Source organism: Lontra canadensis, unplaced genomic scaffold (assembly GCF_010015895.1).
Source record: "Lontra canadensis isolate GAN:19392208 unplaced genomic scaffold, GSC_riverotter_1.0 scaffold60, whole genome shotgun sequence".
Lineage (NCBI taxonomy): Eukaryota > Metazoa > Chordata > Mammalia > Carnivora > Mustelidae > Lontra > Lontra canadensis.
Genome location: NW_022631054.1, coordinates 2,858,755 through 2,873,364, shown reverse-complemented (window position 1 = coordinate 2,873,364; position 14,610 = coordinate 2,858,755). Strand labels below are relative to the sequence as shown.

General features: G+C 38.3%; 1 pseudogene; it reads left to right on the top strand.

Moving 5' to 3' along the window:
* Positions 1 to 4,433: 4,433 nt before the first annotated feature.
* On the top strand, positions 4,434 to 5,798 carry LOC116879189 (annotated as a pseudogene).
* The last annotated feature ends 8,812 nt before the right edge of the window (positions 5,799 to 14,610 follow it).

Genomic DNA, 14,610 nt, shown 5'->3' with positions numbered 1-14,610 from the left:
AGCAAAATGTGTATTTTATTGTTGGGTAAAGTGTTCTGTATATGCCTATTAAATATAGTTATGACTTACTGTGTTGTTCAAATCCTCTACTTCTCTTCTGTATGGTTGTTCTATGCATTATGGAGAGTAGGATATTGAAGTTCCCATCTGTTATTATAGAACCATTTCTCCCTTTAATTTTGTCAATTTTTGCTTCATAAATATTTTTATGTTGTCATTATGTGCAAAAATCTTTACCGTTATATCTTCTTGCTGTATTTGACATTTCCATTAATATATGTGCTTCTCTCTTGTAATTTCTTTATTTAAAAATTTTTATTTGTTTGTTTACTTATTTATTTATTTATTTATTCATTTTTTTAAAGTAAACGCTACACCTAATGTTGGGCTTGAACTCATGACCCCGTAGATCAAGAGTCATATGCTCCACTGACTGAACTAGCCGGGTGCCCCTCTTGTAAACTTTTTCATTTAAACTCTATTCTGTCTGATATTGTATAGCCACCACTGTTCTGTTTTTGTTATTTGCATAGAATATATTTTTCCATTTTTCCACTTTCAATCTATTTCTTTGAATCTAAAATACGTTTTTTTTTTAGACAGCATATTGTTGCATATTTTTAAAAAAGCCATTCTGCCAGAGCACCTGCGTGGTTCAGTCAATTAAGCATTCAACTCTTGATTTTGGCTCGGGTCATGGTCTCAGAGTTATGGGATCGAACCCCACATTGGGCTCTGTGCTCAGTGTGGAGTCTTGTCTTTCTCTATCGGCTCCTCCCCTGCTCTCTCTCTCTCTCTCTCAAATAAATAAATAAACAAAATCATAAAGGAAAAGAAATGCCATTCTGGGGCACCTGGGTTCTGCAGTTGGTTAAGCATCTAACTCTTGGTTTCAGCTCAGGTTGTGATCTCAGGGGCATGAGATTGAGCTCGATGTTGCCTCCATATTCAGAACAGAATCTCCTTGGGATTCTCCCTCTCTCCCCCTCTCACTCCTGCCTGTGCTCTCTCTCTCTCTCAAAAATAAATAAACAAATAAATCTTTTTAAAAAAAAGGTATTAAAAAGAAAAAGTCATCCTGCCAATCTCTGTCTTTTTGTGGGAGAGTTTAAACCATTTATATTTAATCTAAAAAACCACTTCTAGCTTGCTCACTTCCCTTCCCATCTTCCTAGAAAATCTGGTCTGTGTAAACAGGGAGTCAACATTATTTCCTAGAAATAATGTAAGAATGGATGAGATCTTGTAAATAAAAAAAACTTACTTTTTCTTTTTCTCCTTTTTAATGTTCCTAGTAGATGGTAAGCACTCAACAAAATGGTACTTAAGGGATACCTGGGTGGCTCAGTCAGATAAGCTGCTGAATCTTGAATTCAGTTCAGGTCATGATCTTGGGGTTATGAGATCAAGACCCACATTGGGATCCATGCTCAGTGGGGAGTCTGCTTGAGATTCTCTCTTTCCCTCTCCTGCCCCTCCCCCAAACATGGCATTCTTACATGATCTGTCTCTGAAACAAGTAATTAAATCTTAAATAAATAAATAAATAAATAAAACAGTACTTAATACTGATAATTGTAAGTTAGAATTGCAAATGTTCTAATTCCTCTGCCCCATTTTTGATTAATGGAACTCATTTGGCAAAAATCAAAATCATCTCAAATCCAACTCTCCATCTAATCCATACATATTGACTGCTGTCTTTAGATTCTGTTTATTAATCTCTAGGGACTCTTCTCTGCTGCCTACCAACCACACACTTTTTCTTTAATCTATTAAAATCTATGTTATGTCATATCCTCTTTCTTCAAATGTCTAATGCTTTCTCTTTCATCTTCATTTTCAGCAGATAACCTTGCTTCCTATTTCACTGAGAAAACAGAAGCACTCAGAAAATAAGTTCCACAAGCTTCTAAAGTCATACCTCCTGACCTACCTACATCTGTACCTGTATATTTCTTTCCTTCTATTACAACGGATGAAATGTCCATATTTCTAGCAAAGGCCAACTCCTCCATTTGTGAACTAGATCCCCTCTCCTCTCAAACACATGACTCCAGAATCTTTTCTACACATTATCTAACACTTTCAAAGTCAGTATATATTTGACCTATTTGCTTAGTTATGGTTTTTCAGCTCTCACTAGAATGCAAGCTCCATGTGAGGTCAGATTTTATTCTGTTCAAGGATATATTCCCAATAGCTATCTGGCACATATTAGGTATACTCAGTAAATATTTTTGTGCTTCTATTTGATAATATTGTGTAGTATTTTAAAAGTTTATACTTCCAGAATAGAATGAAAAAGAAAGAAAATGCATACCAGTTAGAAATGAATAAATTGTCCGTTTTGGGGACAAGGTCTATGTAGAAAATCTCAGAGATTTTTACCAAGAAAACTTCCTAGAACAAAGTGAGTTTGCAGATTTGCAGGATATAAAATAAATACACAAAACACAATAATATTTCTTCATATGAACAATGAAAATGTGGAAACCAAAATGAAAAACAGTACCATCTACCATTTCTCAAACATAAAATGGATTTTTCTCTCTCTCCCTCTCCCTTCCTCCCTTTGTTCCTCTCCTTCTCTTTCTTTCTCTTTCATTTTCTTTCCTTCCTTCCCCCACCCCTCACCTAATTGCTCTGTCTAGGACTCCTAGTACAATCTTGAGTAGGAGTGATGAAAGTGGGCATTCTTACCTTGTTTCTGAACTTAAGGGGAAAGCTCTTAAGCTTTCCACTGAGTGTAATGTTAGCTCTGTATGTGTGTGGTTTTTTTAAATAAATGCTTTCTGTCATGTTAAGGAAGTTCCCTTCTATTTCTAGTTTGCTGAATGTCTGTGTCTAACCAATTTTTTTTAAAAGATTTTATTTATTTATTTTACAGAGAGAGATCACAAGCAGGCAGAGAGGCAGGCAGAGAGAGAGGGAAGCAGGCTCCCTGCTGAGCAGAGAGCCCCATGTGGGGCTCGATCCCAGGACCCTGAGACCATGCCCTGAGCTGAAGGCAGAGGCTTAACCAGTGAGCCACCCAGGCACCCCTAACCAATTGTTTATGACAAAGATGTAAAATAAGTTCAGTGGAGGAAGGATAGCCTTTCAAAAAATGATGCTGGTGGGACACCTGGGTGGCTCAGTTGGTTAAGCAGCTGCCTTCGGCTCAGGTCATGATCCCAGCATCCTGGGATCGAGTCCCACATCAGGCTCCTTGCTTGGCAGGGAGCCTGCTTCTCCCTCTGCCTCTGCTGCCACTTGGCCTGCCTGTTCTCTCTCTCTCTCTTTCTCTCTCTCTGGCAAATAAATAAATAAAATCTTTAAAAAAAATTTAAAAAAATGATGCTGGAGCAATTGGATATCCATAAGGGGAAAAAAAAGGATTCTGACCTAAATACAAATGTTAATTCAAAATATTTCACAAGCTTAAATGTAAACTGTAAAAGTATAAAACCTTTATAAACAAAAACCTGGGGGCACCAAGTGGCTCAGTTGGTTAAGTGGCTGTCGTTGGCTCATGACCCAGGGTCCTGGAATTGAGCCCCACATTGGGCTCCCTGCTCAGTGGGGAGCTTGCTTCTCCCTTCTCCCTCTGCTTGTGCTCACTTGCTCTCTCTCTCTCTCTCTCTGTCAAATGAATAAATAAAAAATCTTTTAAAAAAATAGGAGAAAATCTCTGGGATCTACAGTCTGGTAAAGAGAACTTAGTTGTGACACCAAAAGCACAATCCATAAATGGAAAAATTAAGGACTAATATTTACATATATAAAGATTTCTCAAAGCTCAACAATAAAAACAATCAAATTTGAAAACAGGCAAAAGAATGAAGAGATGGGGCGCCTGGGTGGTTCAGTGGGTTAAGCCTCTGCCTTTGGCTCAGGTCAAGATCCCAGGGTTCTGGGATCGAGCCCCGCATCAGGCTCCTTGCTCAGCGGGAAGCCTCCTTCTCCCTCTCCCACTCCCTCTGCTTGTGTTCCCTCTCTGGCTGTGTCTTTCTCTGTCAAATAAATAAACTCTAAAAAAAAAAAAAAATGAAGAGATGTTTCATCTTGGAAAATATATAGATGACAAATAGCCACATGCAAATGTTTTCAACATCATTACCCTCAGGGATATGCAAATTAAAATGAGATAGAACTACACATCTGTAAGAATGGCTAAAAACAAAGTTCTGACAACACCAAATGCTGCTGAGGATGCAGAGAAACTGGATTATTTATACATTGCTGGTGGGACTATGAAATGGTATAGTTACTTTGGAAAAGTTTGGCAGTTTCTCTCTTTCTTTCTTTCTAAAAATACTTATTTATTTGACCGAGAGAGAGAGCATGAGAGAGATCACAAGTAGAGGGAGGGGTAGAAGGAGAAACAAACTCCCTGCTGAGCAGGAATCCTGATGGCAGTGCTCTATCCCAGAACCTGAGATCATGACCTGAGCTGAAATGCTTAACCGACTGAGCCACCCAGGTGCCCCAAGCTTGGCAGTTTCTTATAAAACTAATTGTCTAATTACCATACAACACAGCAGCTGTATTCTTGGGCATTTAGACTAGAACAATGAAAACTTATTCCCTGCCTCCAGGTTCTGAGAAGATGGCAAAGGTCTTAGAGCTTTGGGAAGAAATGAGAGATAAAATGAGAAAATGGAGAGAAGAAAACTCATGAAATAGTGAGCAAATTGTGGAAGTTTAGAAGAATTAATTAATGAATATGGATCTAAGCTTGGAGATGATATTCGGGCATATATGAGCAAGTGATGATTGCAGCCCTAGACTATAGTTGAGATGACTTGGCATTGTTTTGTCTTCAGGAGTTGAGAAGACAGTTCCCTGGCAGTCACGGAGTCAAGAGACTAACTGGCATAAGATTTGAAGCCATGGAAAGATATGATGATGCTATACAACTACATGGTAAAATTTTACAAGAAGATCCAGCTAACACTGCTGCAAGAACGCCTGATTGTCATTTGAAAAGCCCAGGGGGAATATGTCGAGGCCCTTTGGGAACTGAATGAGTATCTGGAACAAAGTGCTGGGGACCAAGAAGCCTGGCGTGAACTTGCAGAACTTTATATCAATGAACAGGACTATACTAAGGCAACCTTTTGTTTAGAGGAGCTAATAATGGCTAATCCACACAGTCACTTGCATTGTCAGCAGTATGCTGAAGTTAAATATACCCGAGGTGGACTTGAAAACCTCGAACTTTCAAGAAAGTATTTTGCAGAGGCACTGAAACTGAGCAACAGAAATATGAGAGCTTTGTTTGGGCTTTTCATGTCAGCAAGTCATATTGCTTCTATAAGTGCAAGTGCAAAAACAAGTGCAAAAGCAAGTGCAAAAACAAAAAAGGACAACATGAAATACGCTAGTTGGGCAGCTGGTCAAATAAACAGAGCTTATCAGTTTGCAGGTCGAAGTAAGAAGGAAACCAAATACTCTCTTAAGGCAGCCAAAGATGTTGGAAACACTGCAGATCACCCAGTCTTAAGGTTTCAAGCTCTTTCACATTACATTTCCCAACTGCACAATTAAATTTATTGGCCTGTGAATTATTTACTAAATGCCTAGTGCTACTTATAGACTAATTTTTTGTTAAGAGGACAATTGTAAAGAATGTTTATATAAACCTAAAAATGCCTTTTACTGCTAAGCAGGAAGATGGAGAAAGTCCATGGAAGAGAGATTTAACAAGATTCATATTGATTGTACATCATTCTCTTCATATAACTTCTTTTAAACTGCAACCTGATACAGAAATCCCATAAAAAATCATGTGATTTATTAAACTTGCAAAAAAATGAAAACTTATGCTCACACAAAAACATGTATACAGATGTTGTCAGTGGCTTTATTTCTAATAATCCAAAACAGGAAAAAATCCAAATGTCCTTCAATGCATGGATTGTTAAACTGTGTTACATTAATAATGCTACTCGGGTAAATAGGAACAAACTGTTGATACACAAAGCAACTTGGACAGATTTTAAGGATATTATGCCAAATGAAAAAAGTCAACCCAAAAGGCTACCTACTGTATGATTACAATCATTCTTGAAATGACAAAATTATGGAGATGGGAAATAGATTAGTAGTTGTTAATGGTTAGGAAGAGGAGAAGGGGAGTGGAAGGTGGATGTATTTATAAAAGAATGTCATACAAGATTGTTGTATTGATGGAACTGTTTTGTATCTTGATTATAGTGGTGACTACAAGAGTCTATACATGATAACACTGCATACACACAAGTGCATGTAAAGCTGGTACACCTAGATAAGAGATTGTATCAATGTTTGATTTCCCATTGTGATACTGTACCATAGTTATGCAAGATGTTACCATAGGGGAAAACTGGGTGAATGATATGTGTGATCTCTATTATTTCCTACAACTTGATATGAATCTACAATTACCTAAATATAGTCTAATTTAAAAATATTACATAAGGTTGATAGTTGTTAAGTTTCTGATATTTTTGGGAACAGTGCTCCTAATATTCTAATTATTGGCTGGGTCTATATGTATATGTTAATACTAATACTACTTATATTTTGATAAGAAATAGCTTTTTGTTCTAATTTTACCTATGTTTTAAAATCAGGTACAAGGGGCACCTGGGTGGCTCAGTCAGTTAAATGTCTGACTCTTGACATCAGCTCAGGTCTTGATCTCAGGGTTTTGAGTTCAAGCCCACGTTGGGCTCCATGTTGGTGTGAAGCCTACTTAAAAAAATAAAATTAAATTAAAATAAAATAAAATCAGGTACAAATGTTATATTTATTGATATTACTTTCTTAACTTGATATATTTTATAGTTTTTTAATATTGAAACACCTTTACATTCCTGGCATAAACACCCATGGGTAATAGTTCATCATTTAAAATATTTTTAATTACTGGGGCGCCTGGGTGGCTCAGTGATTTAAGCCTCTGCCTTCGGCCCAGGTCATGATCTCAGAGTCCTGGATCGAGCCCCGCATCGGGCTCTCTGCTCAGTGGGGAGTCTGCTTTCCCCCTCTCTCTGCCTGCCTCTCTGCCTACTTGTGGTCTCTCTCTGTCAAATAAATAAATAAAATCTTTAAAAAATAATAAAATAAAATATTTTTAATTATAGAAAACTTCACATACAAAAGTGAGTAACAATACAATGAGTCCCTATGTACATATCACCTAGATTCAACAACTATGAAATCATGGCCAATTTTGTTTCATCTCAACCCTCATATACTTTTCCTCCTCCACCAAAGTATTTTGAAGTCCCAGATTTCATATAATTTCATCTACTAAGAGGCAGTGACTTTTTAAAACACACATAAGCACAATGTCACTATTATACCCTCATAATTAACAATTCTTTAATATCATCAAATATCCAGTGTTCACATTTGTTTAAAGTGGGATTCAAACAAGTTTCACATACTACAATCTGTTGACATGACTCCGACTTCTCTTTTAAGCTACAGAATCTTTTGTCGTATCTTACTTTTTCCTTGTAAGTTTTTGTTAAACTGTTGTTTATTCTGTACAGTCTTCCAGGATTTGGGTTTTGCTGGTTACATCCTAATGATGTTAAATATGTTTCTCTGACCCGTGTCTTTCAGGAAACGAGCAGTTAGATCTAGGTTTTTTTTTTTTAATTTTTTTAAAGAAGTTTCATTTTTTTTTTTTTAAAGATTTTATTTATTTGACAGAGAGAGACAGTGAGAGAGGGAACACAAGCAGGGGGAATGGGAGAGGGAGAAGCAGGCCTCCCGCCAAGCAGAGAGCCCAATGCAGGGCTCAATCCCAGGACCCCGGGATCATGACCTGAGCCAAAGGTGGATGCTTAACAACTTAGTCATCCAGGTGCCCCTTAACTTTTTTTTTTTTTTTTTTAAAGGCAGAAGATTCATTTGATCTGAAGAGAAACCAGAGTATTAGATCTAGGGTCTTGATGAAATTAAAGATTGAATTATTTTGGCAAGATTACTTCATGGATGGTTCTATATCGACTGGGAGACTGAAACCACATGAGTTATTTGAATTCTAGAGCTAAGAAGGCACAGTGAGAGCACTAAGGTGCTATAGAAGCAGCAATTCCAGAGCTTCTACCACCTCTAGCACTAGGAGTGGGTGGGGGCGGGGGACAGGAAGAGGAGAGGTTGGAATTCTTAATCCTTAAAAGCCTGGAAGAATCCTGTGGGATTAAAATTCAGACCTCCAAGGGGATGCACTGCTCAGTTGGTGCTATGCTTCCCACCGGGAAGTGTAGAACGCCTGGCTTCCTGTAGTGACAGTAGCAGCCACAGATGGTCACTGCCTAGATCTATTAATTCAAAAGAGTGGGATTCTAATTTTATTATTCCTTCTTGATACTTGATAAAACTATCACCCTTCATGTTAATGCCCCTCCAATCAATCTAGTTATCTGAACCACATTCTCTAGTAGATGACTCAGGTCCAGGGATCATGGAAACAAGGTTCCATGAGTTTGCATATTGATAGTTTGCCTGTGGTTTTTATACTTGAAAGTCAATTTCGTGGGGCACCTATGTGGCTCAGTCAGTTAAATGTCTTTGGCTCATGATCCCAGCGTCCTGGGATCAAGGACTCCCTGCTCAGCAGGGAGCCTGCTTCTCCCTCTGCCTGCCACTCCCCATGCTTGTGCTCTCTCTCAAATAAATAAATAAAAGATCTAAAAAACAGGGTGACTGGGTGGCTCAGTTGGTTAAGCGACTGCCTTTGACTCAGGTCATGGTCCTGGAGTACCAGATCAAGTCCCACATCTGGCTCCCTGCTCAGTGGGCAGTCTGCTTCTCCCTCTGACTCTCCCTCCTCTCGTGCTCTCTCTCACAAATAAGTAAATAAAATCTTAAAAATCTAAAAAATAAAAAATAAGTCAATTTCTTTGGATATAAAATCCTGAGTAAGTTTATGTTACTTCTTTGTATTCTGGTATAGAATGTCATTATGAAGAACTATGAAAATCATCAGATTTACCTTCCCTTAGAAGTGTCTTGGCTTTTTGGCCTGGATTCTCAAAGGAATTTTTTTCTTTAAACAACAGAAGTATTTCTGGCCATGACTATTCTGGGTCACATGCCTAGGCACACACTTTATCTTTTCAATATATAGTCTTTCTTTGTTTTAAAGATTTATTTGAGAGAGGGCTAGTGAGCATGTGAATGGGAGGAGGGATGGGGTGGGGGGGAGGGAGAGAGAGAGAGCGTGCGTGTGCGCTCTCGATAATCTCAAGCTGACTCTCCACTTAGCACAAAACCCAATTTAGGACTTGATTCCATGATCCTGAACTGAAACCAAGAGTCTGACGCTCAACCGACTGAGCCACCCCTGGGCTCCAACACCTAAAGTCTTTCTAATTTCAGGGAAGCTCCCTTGAATTACACCGTATTGGTCAGGGTCCAGTAAAGTCAGAGAAGCCATGTTGGTTATTTGAGCAGAGGGAATATGAAAACAAATTAACTAAGTATAGAGTTAAGTAGGTTACTGAAAGAATAAAAACACCAAAATGTTGTAGAAGTAGCCGCTTAAATTCTCAGGAATGAGAGAACAAAATAGAGGAGATAGGAGTTCATGGAACTGAGTCAGACCTCTGAGGAAGGATGCTGGTGCTGGTTTGATCTTGGGCCTAAGACCCAGATCACCGAAGAGGGGCTGCTAGTGTCCCACAGCGGGGGCATGATGAAAGTGGCTCTGTAAGTGTTGTGAAAATTGCACCTGGAATGAGTTCCTGCTAGGGAAAGAGGTGATGCTTCCAGAATGAAGTAACATTTCTGAAATGATGGTCACTACCACAAGCAGACATAAAGCCCAGGAAGCAGACAGGAAGGAACAAATCCTTTCCCCCTCATGCTTGCAGCTGTCCTCTACTGTCTGCTATTGGTACAGGCTAACAAAGACCCAGCCAAAACTGTGGTTTGGATGCCTATGAGCTGAGAAATAATCTAAATGACTGGTATTTGGTTTTAAGTATTTGTTCCTTTCTATTGCTTTGGATTACTGTATAGTTTCTAAATATTCTTTTCCATTGCCTCAATTTCTTCTCTGAAGATTTCTTTTATATGGGTATCAAGTCTTCTATATTTTGTAACACTTTTTCTTGAATCCTTTTTAAGTCTCTTGTTATGATGGAAAGCATTTTCTTCCTTTTTATGCTCCTCTTCTTAGGAATTTATTAGTTGTGTCTTATTTATTTTGAATCCCTTCTAGTTTTTTTTTTTTTTAAGATTTTATTTATTTATTTGACAGACAGAGATCACAAGTAGGCAGAGAAGCAGGCAGAGAGAGAGAGGAGGAAGCAGGCTCCCCACTGAGCAGAGAGCCCAATGTGGGGCTCGATCCCAGGACCCTGGGATCACGACCCGAGCCGAAGGCAGAGGCTTTAACCCACTGAGCCACCCAGGCACTCCCCGAGTTTTCAGTTTTAAAGTGATTTTTTCCCTTTAATTTCTAATACTTCGCTGAATTGTCACTGAGTTAAGCCTCTGCTTTCGGCTCAGGTCATGATCTCAGGGTCCTGGGATCGAGTCCCGCATCGGGCTCTCTGCTCAGCAGGGAGCCTGCTTCCCCTTCTCTCTCTCTCTGCCTGCCTCTCTGCCTACTTGTGATTTCCGTCTGTCAAATGAATAAATAAAATCTTGAAAAAAAAATTTTAAAATATTTCATCCACTAATCTGAGCCTTTCTAATTCATTTCTAGCTTTCATAGTTTTCTTAAATTCTTTTTTTTTTTAAGATTTTATTTATTTATTTGACAGACAGAGATCACAAGTAGACAGAGAGGCAGGCAGAGAGAGAGAGGGAAGCAGGCTCCCTGATGAGCAGAGAGCCCGATACGGGACTCGATCCCAGCACCCTGAGATCATGACCTGAGCCGAAGGCAGCGGCTTAACCCACTGAGCCACCCAGGCACCCAGTTTTCTTAAATTCTTATAACTTGGTTTAAAACACTTAATTTTTGTGTTTTGTAAAGATAACTCTGTTCTCTATTTTTGTTTAAAATTCTACAATTCTGTTGTTCACGTCTATGTGAAATACATTTTCCTATCCTTTTAGGAGGTAGAAAGGATAAAAATAACTTTTCTGGCCTCAGGGCTCATGAAATTCTATTATTTTCACAAAATGACCTCATTTTGAGATTTTGCTTCTTCTGAGTCTCTCCTGCATTTGTCTGTACATTATCTTTCTTTTGTCCCTACTATCCCTGTCCTGATCAATTTTGTGTCTATAGCCAGCAGTTTCTCCTTAATTGAGCTGTTTGGGAATAAAGCTTTTATTTGCTAGCTTCACGAGTTCATAAGGAACAACAACAACAAAAAAGAGTTCATAAGGACCTAGACTACTCCAACATCTTCAGAACTTAGCACAGTCCCCTCTAATTCACCAGCTAACTGACATCTGTAGGAACTTTCATTTTGGGCTGTTCTCCTCTAATTAGCCTGTCATGCTTTCTAGTGGAAACCTGTTGACTGAGGGGATCTCTTAATTCTCAAAGGTATCCATTGTCCCACTGCTTTTTCTCTGTGGCTTTCTAAACAGCCAGCCAGTACCATTCAGGTCTTAGAGTTTGTCATTACCTAAAACTTCTTTTGGGACTGTGGGGATTCATGGTCATCGAGATTTGTTGTAGATGTTGTGCATGATTTATGCCTCAATGGATTTGGGGAAATAAAAAAACTACACTGCTAGCCCTGTGATCTTCTATTTTCTTTCTTTTTTTAAAGATTTTACTTATTTGAAAGAGAGATCACAAGTAGGCAGAGAGGAAGGCTGAAAGAGGGGGAAGCAGGCTCCCTGCCGAGCAGCGAGCCCAATGCAGGGCTTGATTCCAGGACCTGAGCCGAAAGCAGAGGCTTAAGTCACTGAGCCACTCAGGTGCCCCAATGTGATCTTCTATTCTTTAATGTACTTCTGGTAGTTAATCTTTTATTTGGGAAGATTTCTTTTTTTTTTTTTTTTTTTTTAAGATTTTATTTATTTGGCAGAGAGAGAAAGAGAGGGAACACAAGCAGGGGGAGAGGGAGAGGGGGAGGGAGAAGCAGGCCTCCTGCTGAGCAGGGAGGCCAATGTGGTGCTAGATTCCAGAACCGTGGGATCATGACCTGAGCTGAAGGCAGATGCTTAATGACTGACCCACCCAGGTGCTATTTGGGAGTATTTCTGATAATAGTTTGTATAAGTTAGTAGAGCATGGTGACTGAGAGAATGGGGTTTGGAGTCATACCACCTGGATACAAATCCTGCATTCACCATTTACTGTGCAATCCATAACCTTTGTGTCTTTGTTTCCTGTGTAAAAGAACAGGTTGTTGAGAGATCTAAATTAAACATTGTATGTAAAGTACTGAACAAAATACTATATTACACAGTAGGTATTCAACCAAGATAGCTGTTTTAATTACTATAGTTTTCTTTTTCGGGCCCAGGACTTATGTTTCTGACTTTATAGGGGGAAAAAAAAGTAAAAAGCAAAATTTGAGTATTTAAAAGAAAAAAACCCCAACCTCTTGACATTAATTCCTGGTTCCATGACAATATAGAAACCACAACTGCAAACAGCTAGAAAATAATGAAAATGAGAAAAACACATGGTAGACAAAAGGTGACTTCAGAGGAGAGTTCATAGTACCAAGCACTTTCATTATAAAATAGAAAAGAATGAAAATACACGCAAGAAGCATTCAATACTAGTGGTTAACTAACTGCCTTCTATTTTCTTTTTTTTAAAGTAAAGTAGAAACCAATGAATTAGAAAAAAAGAGAGTAAAATGATAGTACCATATGTTGGTAAGGATGTGTGGAACAGAGACACTCAGATAATGGTGAGAAGGAAAAAAATTTACAGCAGAGGTTTAATTAAAGTGGAAGATGAACATAGCCTTTAAGCATCAAGTCTACTTCTAGGTAAGTACAGTAGAGCAGACTTTCCCAACCGGTATGTCAGGGATAGGTGGTTGGGTAAGGCCTTTACTGGCCATAGCTTCCAAAGTCTCATATTTTATCCTAGTGGAGCCTATATTCTTTTCTGTATTATCATCTATCTACATAAAGAACTGGTAAGCAACCTCTTCTAGGTAGGCAATCTTTCTTGGATCACCACATTAGAAAGCTGAGTTTCACTGGAGCCAGGGCCATATTTTATTCTTTGCTGGGTCTCCAGCAGCTAGAAGTGTCTGGTATACAGTACTTGCTCAAAAATATTTGTTGAATGTGCAAATGCATACCACATATAAAAATGTTCATTGGAGTATTATAAAAGTACAAAATCAAAGAGTATAATATGTCCATTTAAATAGAGAAAGGATGAGGGCGCCTGGGTGGCTCAGTGGTTAAAGCCTCTGCCTTCGGCTCAGGTCATGATCTCAGGGTCCTGGGATCGAGTCCCTCATCGGGCTCTCTGCTCAGCAGGGAGCCTGCATCCTCCTGTCTCTCTCTGCCTGCCTCTCTGCCTACTTGTGGTCTGTCAAATAAATTAAAAAAAAAAAAATCTTTAAAATAAAAAAAAAAATAGAGAAAGGATGAACATCTATATTCATATAATGGGGTATTATTCAGCAGCTAAAATAAATGAAATCCAAGTATAAATTTCAAAGACAACATTGAATGAAAAAAGCAAATTTCTGAAAGGTATGTACAATGCAACCTAGAGTTTTATATAAAGCTTATAAATACAAAACAAGGCTATCTTTTAAGTACAAAATTAAACATGCATGAGCCATCAAAAGAAATGAAATCTTGCCATTTGCAATGACATGGATGGAACTAGAGGGTATTATGCTGAGTGAAATAAGTCAATCAAAGAAAGACAATTATCATATGGTCTCCCTGATATGAGGAATTTGAGAGGCAACGTGAGGGGTTTGGGGGATAGGAAAGGAAAAAATGAAACAAGATGGGATTGGGAGGGAGACAAACCATAAGAGACTCTTAATCTCACAAAACAAACTGAGGGTTGTGGTGGTGGTGGTGGTTGGGTTGTGGACACTGGGGAGGGTATGTGCTATGGTGAGTGTTGTGAAGTGTGTAAGCCTGACCATTCACAGACCTGTACCCCTGGGGCTAATAATACATTATATGTTAATTAAAAAAAACCTAAATGAAAAAATAAAAAAAATTAAGCATGGAAAGAAACACAACAAAAATCATTGCTTCTGGGGAAAACAGAAGAGGAATGCTATCAGTAAAAGATTTGCAAGAGAGCTTCATCTTGCTCTGTAATATTTTATTTCTGAAATAAAAACTGGAGCATTAGTAAAATGTTAGGATTTAATAGGATTAAATGTTACTTGATATGCTTTTTGTATTTCTGTTAAAATCAACCATAATATTTTAAAAAGGTAGGACTGAAATATATCTAAGAATGTGTATGAAAAACAAGTAAATAAACCACTGGTTGGCTAATCAAGAAAGCAAGCATGTATATAGAAATCAATGAGGACACTTAGTATACAGAAAATATCAAGAATATTTTCTATACCTTTAAGTAAATACATTTTTTAAAAAGCCCAAATAAAATGGATGCTCTTTCTAGAAAAATTACAAGTAAGAACTGAGGAGAAAGAAACAGAAAGGGAGAAGTGGCAGAGAAATAGTCCTAAAACAAACAAGATTCAT